The sequence below is a fragment of the Tenrec ecaudatus genome, chromosome 9, assembly GCF_050624435.1.
Source record: "Tenrec ecaudatus isolate mTenEca1 chromosome 9, mTenEca1.hap1, whole genome shotgun sequence".
Taxonomy (NCBI): Eukaryota; Metazoa; Chordata; class Mammalia; order Afrosoricida; family Tenrecidae; genus Tenrec; species Tenrec ecaudatus.
Genome location: NC_134538.1, coordinates 419,915 through 437,797, shown reverse-complemented (window position 1 = coordinate 437,797; position 17,883 = coordinate 419,915). Strand labels below are relative to the sequence as shown.

General features: G+C 41.2%; 1 protein-coding gene and 1 long non-coding RNA gene across 25 annotated transcripts in view; one reads left to right on the top strand and one right to left on the bottom strand.

Annotated features, from left to right (window-relative positions):
• Positions 1 to 16,062, top strand: part of LOC142456661 (uncharacterized) — a 75,093-nt gene extending 59,031 nt beyond the window's left edge. The window contains exons 3-4 of the long non-coding RNA XR_012786079.1: positions 9,742 to 9,852; positions 14,011 to 16,062. This is a non-coding gene — a long non-coding RNA (uncharacterized LOC142456661). The remainder of the gene's footprint in view (positions 1 to 9,741; positions 9,853 to 14,010) is intronic.
• The window catches only part of LOC142456657 (uncharacterized), a 91,852-nt gene that overhangs the window by 22,900 nt on the left and 51,069 nt on the right, over positions 1 to 17,883 (bottom strand). For 5 of the 24 annotated variants that reach the window (XM_075557826.1, XM_075557825.1, XM_075557824.1 and 2 more), the window contains 3 exons: positions 10,345 to 10,437; positions 7,178 to 7,402; positions 1,432 to 1,665 (listed from right to left, as the gene is read on the bottom strand). The exons of 17 other annotated variants lie outside the window; for them this stretch is intronic. The gene's annotated coding sequence lies outside the window, so the exon portion shown is untranslated. The remainder of the gene's footprint in view (positions 1 to 1,431; positions 1,666 to 7,177; positions 7,403 to 10,344; positions 10,438 to 17,883) is intronic. 2 more of the 24 variants (XM_075557822.1, XM_075557823.1) reach the window with 2 other exon arrangements.

Below are 17,883 nucleotides of genomic sequence, written 5' to 3'. Positions count from 1 at the left end.
CCTGGAGAGCACAGCATATGTGGTAGAGTGAAGGGCCTGGGATAAAGTGAAACGCCCACAAGGACAGATTGCACAACAAGATGGATGGACACAGTGGCTACAACAATGGAACCCAACAAAACAACAATTGTGAGACTGGCACAGGACTGGGCAGCATTAAGTCTTGCTGTATCTGCGGTTACTATGCCTCAGAACCCACTCAACAGCAACTAGTAACAAAACAAAGATGCATCAAGGGCCAAGCACAAAACTGTAAAAGTAAGGATCCATAAGTAGAATTTATGAATTATGATTCTAAAAGAAAGAGTCTCACCAGAGGAACTCAAATCTCCCCAAACTATTCTTAATGGTTAGACCTACCCAGATTCCAATCTGAAAATCCTATCACAGACTCTTATTTAGGTCTATGTTATCTCCACCCGACTTCTAATTGATCTACTCTTAAGCCCCACCTAGTAATCATCTCAGAAATATCAGTAGCAGCAAATTACCTGCAATGCCTTTCCCCCTAAAACCTTAGAGAACTTTACTAGAAAACGAAACAAAACAAATATGAATGCAAACCCAAAAATCTGAAAAGGAAGAATTTAATTAGAAAAAAAATTCTTTAAAACCTTCAACATAAAAATATCACCGTGGGTCATTTTTCTTCTTGAGTAAAGTGAAATTCATGGTAACTTCTTTGAACTAATCAAACACAGATAAAATGCTTAGTAGCTAAGTTGGAAGATAGTTGGTTTCTCCTCAGAGACAATGTAAGAGTAAGCCTTTTGACTTATTTTTGAAAAAACAACCTTTGAAACTACTAGGAGGCATGGTTATTCTCTAAAAAACACGGGCTACCATAAATTAAAAACAGAATATCAAAAGTTTAAATACTCTTGAAACTGAGAATATGAAGACAACTGTCTCTCACAAGCAAAATATATCCTGTGAGATTGTCTCTAGAACAACCAGGGGCAGCGAGATGAAGGGCCAGGACTCCACCATGACTTTCACTGTCTCTCTGTATCTCTGGGCAACAGCTGCCATGAACAACGGTGGGAAAATTTCTATGGTCAGCCGTTCCAGAGAGGCCATGGGTGAAGCCTCATTTTGCAACAAACTCAATGGCAAATTCCAAAATACTGGGTGGGTCGCTGAGCTCATTCTAATGAATCTACTCCAAAAGGAATCATGGACTCTGAATGGTAAGTTGTATGCTCAGACCTCAGGAGAGTTCAGCCCTCCACAATGTTGGCCCCAGAACCCATACTCACTGGAAGGCATGGTGTCAATGCTGTCTCATAGAGAACCTATAGGAAAGGGGAGAACTTCCGCTATGGAATTTCCAAGACTTTACCCTGTACTAGAGCAGAAAGCCCAGTTTTTCTCGCATCCTGCTACCCCGTATCAGAAACACTTAGGAAATATTCCAGTCACGCCACTCACCTTTTCAATTCACAGATGTAGAGGCTGGCAAGGCTCAGATATCAGTCTGGACCGTTCTCTTGACTTAAGTAGGTCAAATGCCCCCTGAATCCAAGATGGGAAGGTCAGATAGTAGGCTGCTTCCTCACGGGCTGTGCGGATGGATAAATCCAAACTATATATGAAATGTGGCAAGATGCTCTCTCACATATGGAGATCCACACGTCTGGAAAGTCGTGTAGACCTGGCCAAAAGCTGCAGATAGAATTCACTTGAATTTATACTGGGGAAAGCCACACCCAACAGGGTAACACCTCCCACTCCTTGGCTGCTGACAGCAAATCTCTTCATGGAAGTGATGGCATTATATCAAACCCTGTCACCTAGGCTCATTTGTAATTCCTAAACTTCTGAGAATCCTGGCCAAGTCGACACAGAACCACAGCTATTACACATTACCCACTGTGCCACCAGCCCAAGTGATTTCAATAACAGTAAAACATGAAAGGGAAGGAGGATGAGCAACACCCTTCCAGAAATAGCTTCATCAACCTGGATCCCATATACACCGGAAGGTTTTGACATTTTGAATATTTATGGTATCTATCTGGCTCTGGCCCTTAGCAGAAATTCACTGCCAATGTGTCTGTTGTTACTCAGAGAAGCTTTATGAAGAGAGCAAAAAAAAAAAGAGCCCCTTTGGCTTTCAAAAACCCTCAAGCTCACTCCTAGGCATTGAATTCTGACATGACAACCCTATAGGAGGAACGGCTCCTGTGGGATCCTGACACTGAAAACTCTTCACAGGAGGAGAGAGCACTGTCTTTCGCCATTGGAACAGCTAGCTGTTTGGAACTGCAGACCTCGGGGACACAGCCCTCTCTCAACCAGTATGCCACCAGGGCTCCGTTGGTCTTGTGATATTTGTGAGAGGTTTATTGGTCAAAACACACAGGTGGGATTAATTGAAGGGCAGTTTAATTTAAGGGTGGAGAGATAGATGGCGTGGCAAACCTCGTCTGTCCTATCTCTTGTTCTTTGGTGGTCGGACCAGTGTGTCGCTGCTTTAGCTAGTTCTCTGCCTCGGCTAGCAAGGCTCACTTCCTGAGAGAAATCCCTGAGAAGCCACGTGGACCTACCCTGATGCAGCTCTAAGTCCTGGAGAAGCCGCGTGGAGACCCCTGCCAACACTGAGATGCTTACACCACTGATTCTGCTTTCCTCCTGCATTCAGTCATTGTGTGTGTTTTGTGAGATTGAGGAGGACTTTGTACATCAGTCAGACATGTGGGCTAATGTTGGATTTAAGGGCTTGGACAGCACTGATTGGGATACTTTCTTAATGAACACTTACCCTTTATATAAAACTCTCTTAGACATGTATGAGTTTCTGTGGATTTGTTTTTCTGGGCTCCCCAGACCAACACAGTGAGCTAAGATCCTGTTCTAAATATATTATGGTAACTATTTGGTTCCTGTGGTTTTATGTTAATGTCTCCCCCTTCCCCACCCCCCATGATGGGGAATGCACAAACAAAAGTGTACATGCAAGGAAATCATCTATCATCTCAAACACACATACGTTGACGCTGACTCGGATGTGAGGATAGGAACCCATAACCTGATTTCATTTGGAGAAGCCCTCAGGAAGAACAACACAACAAAGGGGTGGGGGAGATTGTGGGGTGCATTCCTCTTACAAGGGGGAAAAACAAACCTGCACTTCCCTTTTCAGCCCTCCCACGTGGATTCCAGGATTATTATATTTGATGAATGTAAGTTTTGTCTGGAGCTCTGCTAAAGCGAGAAGTGATTAACTGATCTTCTGACTGCAGCATTCTTTTATTTTTAAATCATTTTATTGGGGCTCATACAACTATTATCACAATCCATACATACATCAATTGAGTAAAGCACCCTTATACATTCGTTGTTCTCATCATTCTCAAAATTTGCCTTCCGCTTGGGTTCCTGGAATCAGTTCATTTTCCTTTTTTCCCTCCTTGTTCCCCTCTCACTCATGAACCCTTAATAATTTATAAATTATTATTTTATCTTATCTTACATTGCCCGGCGTCTCCCTTCACCCACTTTCCTGTTGCCCATCCCCCAGAGAGGAGGTTATATGTAGATTCCTGAGATAGGTTCCCCCTTTCTGCCTACCCCTTCCCTCACGGTATCGCTACTCTCACTGTTGGTCCTGAGGGGTTCATCTGTCCTAGATTCCCTGTGTTTCCAGATCCCAACTGTACTGGTGTGCATCCTCTGGTCTAACCAGGTTTGCAAGGTAGAATTGGGATCATGAGAGTTGGGGGGAGGAAGCGTTTAAGAACTAGAGGAAGGTTGTGAGTTTCATTATTGCTACATTGAACCCAGAGTGACTCATCTCCTCCCCACTACCGCTCTGCAAGGGATGACCAGTTGTTTACAGATGGGCATTGGGTCCCCATCATGCATTTCGCTCATTCACCATATTCCCCCCCCTCCCACCCCCGCCGCCTTTGTTGCTTGAAACCTGGTCTCCTCGGCCCTTTATGATCACACATGTTGGTGTGCTGCTTCCACGTGGGCTTTGCTGCTTCTGGGCTAGATGGCTGCTTGTTTACTTTCAAGCCTTTAAGTCGCCAGACACCATATCTCTCAATAGCCAGGCACCATCAGCCTTCTTCACCACACTTGCTTATGCACACATTCATCTTCACCATGGGGAAGGTGATCACAGAATGATGGTTTTTGTTCTTTGGTCTCTGCCACCTGATCCCTTCAACACCTCGTGTTTACTTAGGCTTGTGTGCTTCTCTGTGGGCTTCGTTGCTTCCGAGCTAGATGGCCGCTTGTTTGCCTTCAAGCCTTTAAGACCCCAGACGCTGTATTTTTTTGATAGCTGGCACCATCAGCTTTCCTCACCACGTTTGCTTATTCACATGGCTATCTTCAGCGATCATGTCGGGAAGGTGAGTATCATGGAATGACCGTTTAGCTGAATAAGGTGCTATTGTATTGAGGGAGTGCATGTGAGGAGGCCCAATGTCCACCTGCTACCCTACTGCTGAACCTATAAATATATACACATAGGTCTATTTCCCCCATAATCATAAATATATTTACATATGTACATGTCTGTATTTAGGCTTCTATGTATGTCCTTTGCCTCCTACTCCTTTCCTTATTTCCTTATGCTTTCCTCCTGTCCCACTAGCATGTTCAGACTTCAATCTGGTTTCAGTAATTCCTCTGTTACCTTGCCCTTGGTCACTCCCTACCAGTCCTCCCAGCCCCTCCCTCCACTGGTTTTGAACCACTTGTTTTTCCCTTGTCCTTGGGTTGGCCAACACCTCCTCCCTTCCCTGACCTGGCATGGATGTCAGCAGCCAATTCCATGAAGGGTCTGGCGTGAGTAATAGTTGCTGGTACTTACTCCATATCCTACCTATACACTGTGAATACCTGATTGAAAGTCACCAGAGATAAAGCCAAGAACATTTTGCATCTTCAAATGGACAGCCTCAACATTGATAACATAACCTTCTAGTTCAATAATGGGGATACGGAAAAGAGATGGAGGTGACCTGGTCAAGTGTGCAGCTACATCACAGTGTGATCCTTAAATTGCCCTGCCAACCACCAGCAATAGATGTTATGAGTGTGTGCTAGAATGACCAGGTTCACGTAATGCCATCCAAGTCTATGTGGAAACTGAATGACTCCAATGATCTTCAACTGAAAAATATTGTATCATTTGCTTGAAATCTTGAATTTTTGTGAACCTCATGAATTTTTGTGTTTTTTTTTTTTTTTTTTGCAAAGCTTTTGCTTATTCTCCCCAGCAAATACTGGCTCAGAAAAACTCAGGTGACCACCACCTTGTTCATGGATTTCCACAATGGTAAAATAGACATTAATTGCCAGATACACTGACAGTTTAATTATTCAGTAAATGAGCAGTGTCAACTTCAAGACTGGAAAAAATACTTGTCATGATCGATATAGATGAGAAAGACATCTTAATGGGAATTGAACATTAAAAATGCATGTGTAAGGATAGTACTACCGAGTTCATAGTCAATAATATGCAAATAATTCCAAAATCAGACAATCTGTGAGTTGGGTAATAAATTCAAGGTTGAGATCCCTGTAGTTATCAAGGGGTCACACCTAAAGCACAAATAGAGAGGCAGACTTGGGTTGTAAATGCTCAAATTTCAGGTGAGCCAGAGTCCCCTGGGTAAAGAATAGTTAAAACTGACTATGCTCCTTCCTAAAATTTTAGGACCGGAATGGACCTCATTTAATGCAGAGTGCCTTTCTGTCTCAACCCGGTGTGTTTTGGTTTAGGATCTGAAATACTGTTTTTGGATCTTATTCTTAGTTTGCCCTATTATACAACTCTTTACCCCTCCCTTCTCTGATGGATGTCTACACGTGAAGTCATGACACCTGACTGGTTTGCACTTTTCTGAACATTCTCTGCCCAACAAAGGGGTCTCTCTTCAGAATCTTTCATTTCTTAGAGAGTACAGAGTTAAAACCTTGTCTTGGCTAGGGACCAACTTTTCTAGTTGGCAACTTCTTTCCTAAAACACAATGGCACGTGAATCACTTTATTTACATTAAGGTTTTCTTTAGCCATCAGGACTGTGATGCAGTGATGGTGTTGCTTGTAAGAGCGGTGGGGATTGTGAGGATCTTGGCTAAGGTGGGGAAAGACCTGGTTGATTACCATTAGTAGGAGACCAATGCCTACTGGAGACATCCTGCCACAGGCCCAGGGCATCTGAGCATTAATAAAATACAGAGACAGAAGCGAAGGACAGCCTCTGGCCCCAGCTTACTGCTGCCTAACCTTAGGAATATGGTCTGAAGGGCACCCACCACCACGTGATCCATTTCCTCAAGTATTCATGAGTTTCTGTTGGACATTGCCACAATTCACAGAGCCCAGAAACATGAGGAAATATACTCAAGGGAGGAGTGGGTGGAAAAGGGCACTGTATGGCATCATGGAAGAGTTAGATATCTGAGGCATCATCAATCCCCAACTCCTTGGGACGGGTCTGGTATTAATTCTTCTAAAAGATGAAAATTACTAAGGACTTTGAGGAGGTAACTAAGTGGCATCAGTGTATAAAAAAGAAGTGTGTTTTGGAGAGCATGAGGTAATGGAGACACTGTGGGGTGGACCTGATGGTTTCAAGGAACTCTGTACTGCCCAGTCTCTGACGCACAGGATATACGGGAGCCTCAGTCAGGGCAGGAGCAATGAAGGGCTGGAGGGAGAGAATTCTGGGCTCAGAAATGCTGGGCTGTCCTTTGACCATTCACAGACACCTCCTAGGAAAAGTGCTTTCTCATTGCAGACTAACACACAGAAGGGTTCAAAAGAAGAATTCCCCTACAATGGCTCAGAAGAAACAAAGGAGCCTCTATTTATAAGAACACGCTCCCTCTTATGCAAATCATTCTTCAGGCACTAGGTTAAAATACCAGCCATGGGCACTAAAGGCTATCAGTTCTCTTCTGACAGGGCTGTGGGTCCCTTGGGAAAGCACAGCTGTGGGCTAACGATGCTATTGCTATGCGTTCTCCTGTGCCCTGTGACAGTTCCCCAAGGTGAAGATCTCAGATATCAATGCGGAACCTGGGGATGGTTTTGACTCCAGGTGACTGACGGAGATCAATTACCTTCATTTGCACGTGTCCTGTGCCAGGTGCAGCTTCAGGAGTCAGGCCCAGGATTGGTGCAACCCTCCCAGAAGCTGTCCCTCACCTGCACTGTCTCTGGTTTCTCCATTACAAGCAGTGGTTACTGCTGGCACTGGATCCGCTAGTCCACAGGAAAGGGGCTGCAGTGAATGGGAGTTATGTGGTACGATGGTGATACATATTATAACTCGTCCTTCCAAAGCCGACACTCCCTCACCAGAGACACATCGAAGAATCAGTTCTCCCTGCAGCTGAGCTCCGTGACTGCTTAGGACACAGCCATGTATTACTGTGCAAGGGAAACACACAGAGAGGGGAAGTCAGTGTGCTGAACCCAGACACAAACCTCCCTGCAGGGGAGACAATGGGCAGCAGGGGGCATGCAGGACCCACAGAGCACAGACAGCCAACCCCAGACAGGCATAGATGGACGACAGGATGTCCAGTTGGAATTAAGGCTTCCTCTGTTAGCTCAGCATCCCCAGGGACAATTTTGCCTTTTCATTTATTTTTTTTTTCAGTCTAAATTTTCTCCTTCTCAATGCAGGCTTGAAAGGAGCAACTAACATTTTCTGTTTGAAGTAGAAATATCAAAATCACCATGACCCTTTACTATCTTCTTTATTACATATTTTTATTTTTTGACAAACAGAACACCATAGTCATTCTCATCCTACTTGCCACTGGAAAACTGTTTATATTGCAAGAAAAAACAGGCATGTACATACTCACGGGTACAATTCATGGTTTTAAATATCGTGAGCTCAAACGGTGCATTGGTCTAACAGTGCAGAGCACTGAGCTGCCACTCTGCATCACTCCTTGACTCTGTGAGGAGTGAGTGACTGATGAGCTCTGTCTCAGAAAATAATTGTTTTGACTTCTGGTGTCAACGTTGTGCCATGCCCATAATGATGAGGCCCATTGTCTCCATTTATGCAGAAATAAATGTTCTGGGCACAGGGAGACCCCTGGCATGTGAGACAAGGTCAAATGGAATGTCCTGGAATGACTGTAGGACTTTGTTCTGAGATCACTCATTGAAGGGAACACTCATTGGAAGGGCAAGTTTGATTCCTATAAAATGGCAAGTGTGTTACCAGAGCTGACATTTCAAATTAGTGTCTCAGAATGCTGGCTTGCAGTGGAGATGACACTTCTCACGTAGTTTGAGTATGTTGTCAGGGAGACAAGTCCCTAGGGAAGAATGTCCCATTGTGCTGGAGCACCCTCAATCAGGTGAGAGTAGTCAGTGGCTGCTAAAAGGGTCTCACACATGGGAGGAGAGTGAGGATGGTGCAGGACCTGGGCATTATTGTTATTGTTCGGTTTTATACAGAGTCGCTATGAGTAAGCACTGACTCAACAGCACCTACCAACATCTCTAATGCAGTGAGGGGTAGAAAACTGAAAGTAATTTTGTAAGTAAATGTAACTGCCTAAATCACCATTATAATATCTTACGGCATATTATTTTTATTTTATTTAGAAGTATTAAAATGATTTAAAATTCAATACATGTGCCATTTCTAATTATTATAAAATCTATAGGGATACCAGAAAACCGAGGCCAAGTGTAAGAAATAAATAATAATGACTATAATGACCTAAGGAGCCATGGTGACACAGTGGGTTTAGGTCGGGCTGCTAACTGCGGGCTCAGCAGGTAGTAGAGCACCACAGCCTCTCAACCCACAGGGCCCGCTGTGCTCTACCCTGCAGGACGGTGAAGACAGAGAATGGACTCAAGAGAAGGGAGTTGGGGGTTTAGTATAAACAATGGTAAATAGTCAATGATTCCATTATTGAGTCCAATAAAAATTCCCATGTAACAAGGAAGAGCAAATGAACTTGTATCAGAGGAAATACACATAAAACACTTATGATTCTGATGAGATATTATTGCATTCACAAATGAAAAACTAAGTGAACAGTGGACACAAAGTTCGTACTATACTAAGGTCACTGAATCCAAAGGTTGTCAGCATATTGTTTTACTAGATATTAGGGTGGAAATATTTCCAAATGTTTCAACTTTTAAGTTTTAGTCACAATTCAATCCATTACCAATCAATTTGATAACAGAAATTTTCAGAAATCATCATAATGATACTAAAATTTAGTTGGGATCATTGTAGATTAAAAATAAACAATAAATAAAGCTAATGTATATTCTTGACCAGATTCTCAAGTACAACACCATGCTTGTGGCTTTCAGACAACTATAAAACAATGAGCAACATTAGATATGATCAGTCTTTGTTGCATCTACTTCTCAGTTGACTGTTTTGTTGTGGGGTTTGTGTGTGTGTTGATTTCAAACAGTATGTGAGGGTATCTCATTGTTTAATCTTACGATTCTCTAATGACAAGTAATGCTGAAGATCTTATCACATCATGTTTCCCTCCATATGTATGACTTTTCTGGTGCTATATCTTGTCTGTTTGCTTTTCAGCAATGTCCCTTATTGGTTATATGTGATGTTTAGATTTTCTCCCAGTATGTTTTAATAATGTCTGATTATATGGGTTATTGTATTCCTTTCTGGATGAGGTTTTAAAATCAAATCCTGTTTCCAATATTTTATGTTTTCCTAATTATAGATCCCCTTCTTGTTCCCAATTTAGGTCTGCACCTTCAGTGTTGCTGCCCCTCTCTCTGTGCCTGAGCTAACAGATCACAGGGAAAAACTAAGAAGAGCTTCCACTCCATGGAACACATGATCTAGAACAAATTTGGTAAGAGATTGACAGTATAACTGGGGGATTTGTTGGGTGGGCATCTGGGGGATCCTTGAACAAAAGCAGGGAATGGCAGGGTTCAGATTCCACACTGCGGTCTCTCAGCATCAATGAGAATTCACTTATGGAAGTGGACAGAGGCATCATTCCTGACCAGACTGCCCCCAGCACACCTCTCAGACACCACACCCAGGCCTCTGCCCAGCAGGACAGTTTGCATCTCTGGGCTCCTGCTGCTTCACAGAAATCTGGGAGCTACCACTAGTCTTCCAGCAGGCCACTTCCTAGTGTGTGTCTGATGGAACAGAGCGTTTTGGTGACTGAGGTTGGATTTCATCCACTCCTGACTTCAGAAATTCAATAAACACATCACACTTTTAAAATGAAAGCTACATAGTTATCAATAACCAGAAAATGTGTAACAGATAAATAATAAAGACTATATACAAATAAAATCATCACAATTCATGTGATAATATTAAAGTTTACCTCAGTGATTTTAAATGAGACAAGAACAGCTTCAGCTTTTAGCAATAATCCACACCAGCTTTTATTATATTAAGGAAATAAATGATAATATGTCTGAGGAAAGAGAGAGAAAATAAAATTGTCACACTTCATGGCATATGATTAAAGCTTACCTTAGCTGATTTTAAATGAGACCTGAGCAGCTTTCAGCATGAATACAAGTCAAGTTTCCAAGCATTAAGGAAAAATGAATCTATCTGAGGAACGAGCAAGAAAACCCACATTATCCTGATGGAACATCACTGTGGTCACAGAAGAAAGAAGGGAAAAAGTAGAAATACTATTGTCCCTTTCTAAGACCACCAGATCCAAAGGAAATAAATAATAACGCCATTCTAAACTTTAGGAAGAATGGAAGACGCAAGATACATTTGTGAGATCTACGGAGGAAATAAACCTGCGGTGATTTCCCTCTGTCCATAATAGAGGAGTGGGCTCCGCCTGGTTACTAATCAGATTTCACTGGAGAGATGACTATAGTAGATCAAAATGATAAACCTGACATGAATGGTTAAAACCTTTTCAGTTAACCCCTCACTGATGCATGTTGGGCCTGATGTGGCTTTCAGCATTCTCTCTCTCCCTGCCTCTCTCTGTGTTTCCTATTGGGTATTCTATACTCAGATGTATATTGTTTTTGGTGGTAACCCTACTGAATTTCCATTATATATATATTTTTCTGATTTTTCAGTATATGAAACCCAGGACTGATGAAACTATAGAGACAGCAAGTAAAATAAGCATTCCTGAAGGATATAGTGGGGTCGGGGGCTCGAGGGACAGACAGAGTAAAGGGGAGTTGATATCCAAGAATTCAGGAAGGAAGAAAATGTTTTGAAACGGATTGTGGTAGCAAATGCACACTCTTGTCTTGATGTGGTTGAACTATGGGATGATATGATATCTGCATGAGGACCTGCAAAATGGTTTTTGAAAAAAATTACTGAAATAAAAAAAAGCATGATTACATGTTTCAAAGAATGAAATGCATAATAAATTACATGCTATTAATATTTAAAACTCCACATAAAATTTGAAATATGATTGAGGTAAATGAAATATACCAGAAATAAATGGAGGAGCATGTCATGGTATTTACTATAAAACTCAGTGATTCTAAATCTTGTCATTTCTAAAACTGAATGATAAATCGAGTGCAGTAACATTCAACATCTATGTAAGAATAAGTTCACTAGAAAAACAAAACCAAAGATGGATAGATGGATAAAGAGAATCGCTCATGCAGTTGCAGAAGTGGGCACATCATTCTGATTCTACGTCCTTGAGTCTCAGTTAGGAAGCTCCTGACTTGTGTAGCTTCGGGGCTGATAAACCTACAATAGGCTGGAGCACACCTTGATGGCAGTTTCAAAGGCAGGTGAATAAAAAGGCAGGTGGATAACAAGTCAGCCTTGTTATTGAAGAGGTATACCACTCCAAGGTCAGATCACATGTCAGACGACAGGCCACTGTGGACTCTCAGAATTGGCGGGGGCTATTTCAAGCCTCCAGTTAAATTCAAAGAACTAGAGATTGAAGAGGCCAGATGCAGGATGCAAACCCAGAAAGAATCTATCAAGTTTCCCTACCAGTCTGTTTATAAGGGAATTAGGCCACAAACACGCGGAATCTTTTTTTTCCCCCAGTTGCTTCAGAGCTGTGTGCTGAGTACGGGAGTTACACTCCACCTTGATCATGCAACTGCTTGGCTACTCACAGCGGACCCCATTATGGAATTGACTAAATTGTGTTCATTCACATGATGAGGACTTACTAGGTGCCAACTACCAAACCACTACGAACACTACCCCAGCCAAGTTCACGCAAAACCTAACTGTAACACTCCTCAACAGATACTTTGGAAATCATCAAACTGATATTACCATTTATTTAAGACCATAGTGCATTAAAACACAAAAATAAAATGTAAACAGCTGGTGCACATTCCTGACCAGATTTTAGAGAACAACTCTCTGAGCTTTTGTCATTTATACAACTATCAAAACACTAAACAACATACGATATTATTAGGTTGCCCTTTATTGTTGCTTGATTCATTCATTTCAAAACTATGGTATCTCACTGTTGTGCTTTACAATTACCTAATGGCAAAGACATTTAATATGTTATCATATTCTCACCGATATAGCTATAATCTGGTGTCTGATTTGAGTTTTGTGAGGAAGTTAGGCTTTTTGTCTTTTAAATTTTTCCTATTTAATTTGTACATTCATCTGAATATGTGCAGCCAATATTATCTTATGATTTTTCTCCTGTCACCTTGTTGTCAGTTGTCCCCAGGGGCACTTTTTTGTTGCGTTTTCTTTATGGCTTTTATTGATCATTATTGCAGTCTTAGAAGGAGGAAGTGATATTTTCTGCATACAGATGAGAATTTTCCAATGACTGAAAACATTCTTAGTAGCCATAGTGATGCAATGGCTTAAGTGTTCAGTTACTAATGCCAAGGTAGTTGGTTCAAACCCACCAGCCACTTTGCAGGAGAGTGCTGAGGCTGTCTGCTTCCACACATATTCGCAGTCTCTAAAGCACTGTGGAGTAGCTCTACTCCACCTTATTGGGTCACTGTGAGTTGGAATTGTCTCGGCACCAGTGTGCTTCAAGGTGAGTGATTGTTCTTATACATTTTACCTACATGACATGCGACCCTTTCCTATTGATAAACAGAATACCTGAGGATTCTCATCAGCTAGGTGATTGAGATAATTTCTCAAAAAGAACAAAGAGTCTTAGACTGTGCCAAATTGACTCTTTCTCCCCTCAGACAGGATTGTCTTTTACCCAGGTGTGCCCCTGCCCTACGACAGTCACACACTGTTCCCACACAGGAGTTACAGGTATTTGCTTCAAAGGAAATGTCTCCCACTCAAATTAGTACTCAGACTTAAATTAACCACATTGAACATTTTGTATTAAAACTGAACACATTACTAGCAAGTTTCCTTTACTAGTAGTTTTCTGTTTATCAGATTTAGTTTTTTGTTTTAATTCTTGCCTTGAATTAGTATTTTAAAAATACTATATACATTACATTAATTGAATTATTAAATTCTTCTTGCATGAACTTTTACTATCCTATGTTTTATGACATGGAATTTTAATAATCATATTTTATGTTCAGTCCGTAATATGCTCCTTCCTTTGTACATAAGGATATTTTAAAAACATATTTCCAATTCTTCCTTCCCTATCTTCTGTCCCTTTTTAAACAAAATCACTTGAATATAATAGATAAGTATACAAATTTGTTACTGTTTTAAATATTAGTTATATTTAAGACAAAATAATAAATAATGTTAATTTTCCCTATTTTAATTTCTTTTCCCTAAAAAAAGTATTTCAGCTTTAGTATCATGCACAGACTATTATAAACTAGATTATAATGGATTGAGTCATGGAATGAGATACTAGGTCACTTCACTTCTGTCTTGACCCAATCTGAATTTGCTCTAGGGTTAAATATTCTTATATTTTTTTCCACGAGAGAAATTTCTTCTCTGTTTTTTAAAAATATTTTTGGTAGACTTTTATTTATTACATTTTATTTTTATCTTTATATTATTATTATTTTCTTCTTTCTGTTTTGTTTGTTATCATTTATGTTAGGTTTCCCAGTTTATGAAGCACAGAAATGGACACATAGAGACACTAACTGATGAAATGGTTTATCAGGAACACGAGATGGAGAATGTACAGTCACTGGTGAGCAAAATATGAATGAAGGAGTTTTAAGGACCACTGGAACTGAGTTGTGATGATGTAAATAAAGCTGTTTTTAAAAAGTGATTTAACTAAGGAAGTGGATGGTATGTGAATTTTATATCAAGAAAATTACTTTAAAAAAAAAGAAAGTAACCAAATTTGACCAATCATTACCATGGGTGAAGGACAAAGAGTTTTTGCTAAGGGGGCATTGAGCGTATATTAATAGTGATGGGAAAATTTGGCAAAGGATATCAATAATGGTTGCACACCAGAGTAAAAACAATGGTGCTGAATTATAAACACAGAAGGTGTTGAATTGGAGGATGTTTTGTTGTGTATATTTTACCACAATGAAAAAAATTACATTAATGAGTACAAGGAAGAAGAAAATGTTCTAAAATGGACTGAGGTAAGGACTGTACAACTCTTGATACAACTGAACTAATGAATTGCATGATATGTGAAAGGGGAGTTGATTCACGGCGTTGTCTGTGGGTGGACAGTGAGCCATCAAGCAGGAATACACAGAAGCAGAAATGAGCAGCTACACCAGGCTGTCAGGGGTTGGCTGGCCAATAGATAGTAAAGTGGGTTACAGAAGTGGAAGGGGAAGGGGGTTAAAAGTGGGACTTTTTACATCCCACAGGTTTCTTTGTCACCAGAGCTGTGCTTTGTCTTCTCCAGAGCAGCACTTTGACCCTTCCTCAGTGAGAATGGCACAGGACTGAGCAGCACTTCATACTGTTGTACAGAGGGTCACTGTGAGGCAGAACCCCACTCGATGGCACCTAACAATAAGAAACCGAAAGAGGCCTACACAAATGGAAGACTATCCCATGTTCATGATAGGAAGGCTCACTATGTAAATATCAGTATTACCAAAGCAATTTTTAAATATGATTCAATACTGATCCAAATAACTTCATCCCATAAATAAGTGTTAAAAATAATTAATAACTTCATATGAAGGGAGAAGAGACCCAGGATAAGCAAAAAACATCAAAAGAAGAACAAAGTAAGAGACCTCACATTACCCAATCTCAAAACCTATTACATAGCCACATTAGCCAAAACAGCATAGTACTGGTAAAGTCACAGGTACATTGACCAGTAAAAAAGCATAGGCTACTCACAAATAAATTCAGCCACCTATAGGCAACTGATATTCAAAACCATTCTCTTCAACAAATGGTGATGGCAAAATTGGACCTCAATCGCCTGAAGAATTACACAGGACCCATATGACTTCCCATGAACAAAACTGAAGTCAAGTTGGATCAAAGACCTAAATCCATATACAGACCCATTAAGATCACCAATAGGAAAACAGTTACATACTTAAGGGCCCAAATGCAGGGCATACAATGTTTCAAACCCAGCAGAGGACGTGCACACAAGAGAAGCAAAATAACTGACTAATCCTATGTATAATGAGACCCATATGTACATCAAAATAATACAATAAGATAATTAACAATTATTTCCTGGACTGGAAAATCATGAGCAATGACATAAGGGACAATTACATAACTCTAAAATATATAAAATGATGCAAGACTTCAATAAGGAAAAACCCAATAACTCAACTATAAAGGCAGTAAAAAGTTATACATAGACAGTTAACAAAAATAGGCTCCCAAATGTCAAATAGACACATCAAAAAATGTTCATGATCATTAGTCATACAGAAGATGCAGATAAAAAAATAGATATATCACCTTATACTGAAAATGGTAGCCCGAAAAGGGCAGAGAGCGAACACCATTGTTCCCTGCAGTGTCCCGCAGCTGCCTGCGCAGCTATCCAAGGGGCCTCCCCGCGCCCGCTCACAGCCCGGGCAGATCAAACACTCCACCTGCAGTGGAGCCTGGGTCTCGGCTTTGCAGTCCCTGAGGAGCCATCAGTGAGCTCCAGCCAGCTCTCACCACCTGGGGCCCTGTTGGGTCCCCAGTGCCAGCCCTAAGCCTGCCGCAGCCCGCCCCAGCCACCCCAGGAGACGGCACAGTGGCCTGAGCCTCCACACAATAAGGTTACTCCTGTCTCCCAGAAGCATGGGGCCTATTAAAGGATCAAGGAAAAATCAACAGACCACATCACTCCCAACAAAAAAATCAGAAAAACGAGGCACTTTAACAGACCTAACGTCACTCATAGAAGAAACAGATATAGATCAGCCACAAAAGGAAATCTTCAGAACTCTGCTTGCAGTAATACAGGAGCTAAGAGAAGCAAACCAAAATAAGGATGCAACGATAGAAGGGATGAAATGCACAATAGAGGGGATGAAGTCCACAATAGAGGGGATGAATACTATCCACCAAAAGGAACTGCAGAAACTAACAGAGGAGGTAGCAGAGGCCACACAAAAGGTCACAGAAGCTATATCTAGGCTTGAGGAGGCTGAGAACCGTATCAGTGAACTCGAGGACGCTCAAACCAAACGAAGCAAGCGAGAAAAACAATCAGATAGGAAAATTAAAGAAACAGAATACAGCCTGAGATCAATGACAGATGCTATGAAGAGGAATAATATTCGAATAATCGGTCTACCGGAACACAACATAACACACAAATCGACCGCCAAGATAGCAAAGGAATTCCTGGAAGAAAATTTCCCCAACCTAACAAAGGAGAATCCGACTCTCATACAGGAAGCAGAGAGGACGCCGGCTAAGCTAAACACCAAGAAGAACACGCCAAGGCATATAATTGTAAAATTATCCAACTTAGAGGAAAAAGAGAAAATTCTACGAGCATCAAGAGAAAGGAAGACAGTCACATACAAAGGAGCGCAGGTAAGGTTATGCTCAGACTTATCAGTAGAAACCATGAAGAGGAGGAGAGAATGGAGCAGCATCTTCCAAAAACTGAAAGATGAAAATGCCTCCCCCAGAATCCTATACCCTGCCAAGTTATCCATTAAGATAGAGGGTAAGATAAGGGTCTTCCAGGACAAGGAAGAACTCAAAAAATATACTGCAAGTCACCCGACCCTGCAGAACATACTGGCTGACTCACTATGGCCAGAAGATCAAGCTCCAACTAGAACCACCAGGAGACCACCATATAGCCCATCTCCATCTAGAAGCCAACATGCCAGCAACATGTACCAGGACAACACGGTCTCAGATGGAAAAGAGGACAGGATAGAAACCCTCCACTCAAACGCAGTACACTGATATGAAGGAAGATAGGCAAAGACCCAAAACACAAAACAGAATATGGCAACCATGAAGCCAGAGATTGTAATAATCACTTTGAATACAAATGGGCTCAATTCATATGTTAAAAGAAAGAGGCTGGAGGATTGGATTAGAAAACATAACCCATCAATCTGATGCCTGCAAGAGACACACCTTAAGCAAGCAGACAAGCATATGCTGAGAATAAAGGGCTGGCAGAAAGTTTACCAAGCAAATGGTAACTCCAAGAAGGCAGGAGTGGCTATCTTAATCTCCGACAAAATGGATCTCAAGATCCAAAACATAAAAAGAGACAAAGAGGGACATTACATAATGCTCAAAGGCTCAGTAAACCAGGAAGCAATAAGCATACTGAATATTTACGCACCTAATAATGGTGCGGCAAATTTCGTCAAACAAACTATTAAAAAAATGACAGAAGAAATCACGGAAACAACAATAATAGTGGGGGACTTCAACACTCCACTATCAGAGAAAGACAGGTCACAGGGAAAGAAGCTCAGCAAAGAGGCCAGAGAGCTAAACAATGTAATTAGGCAACAGGGCCTGATAGACATCTATAGAGCCTTTC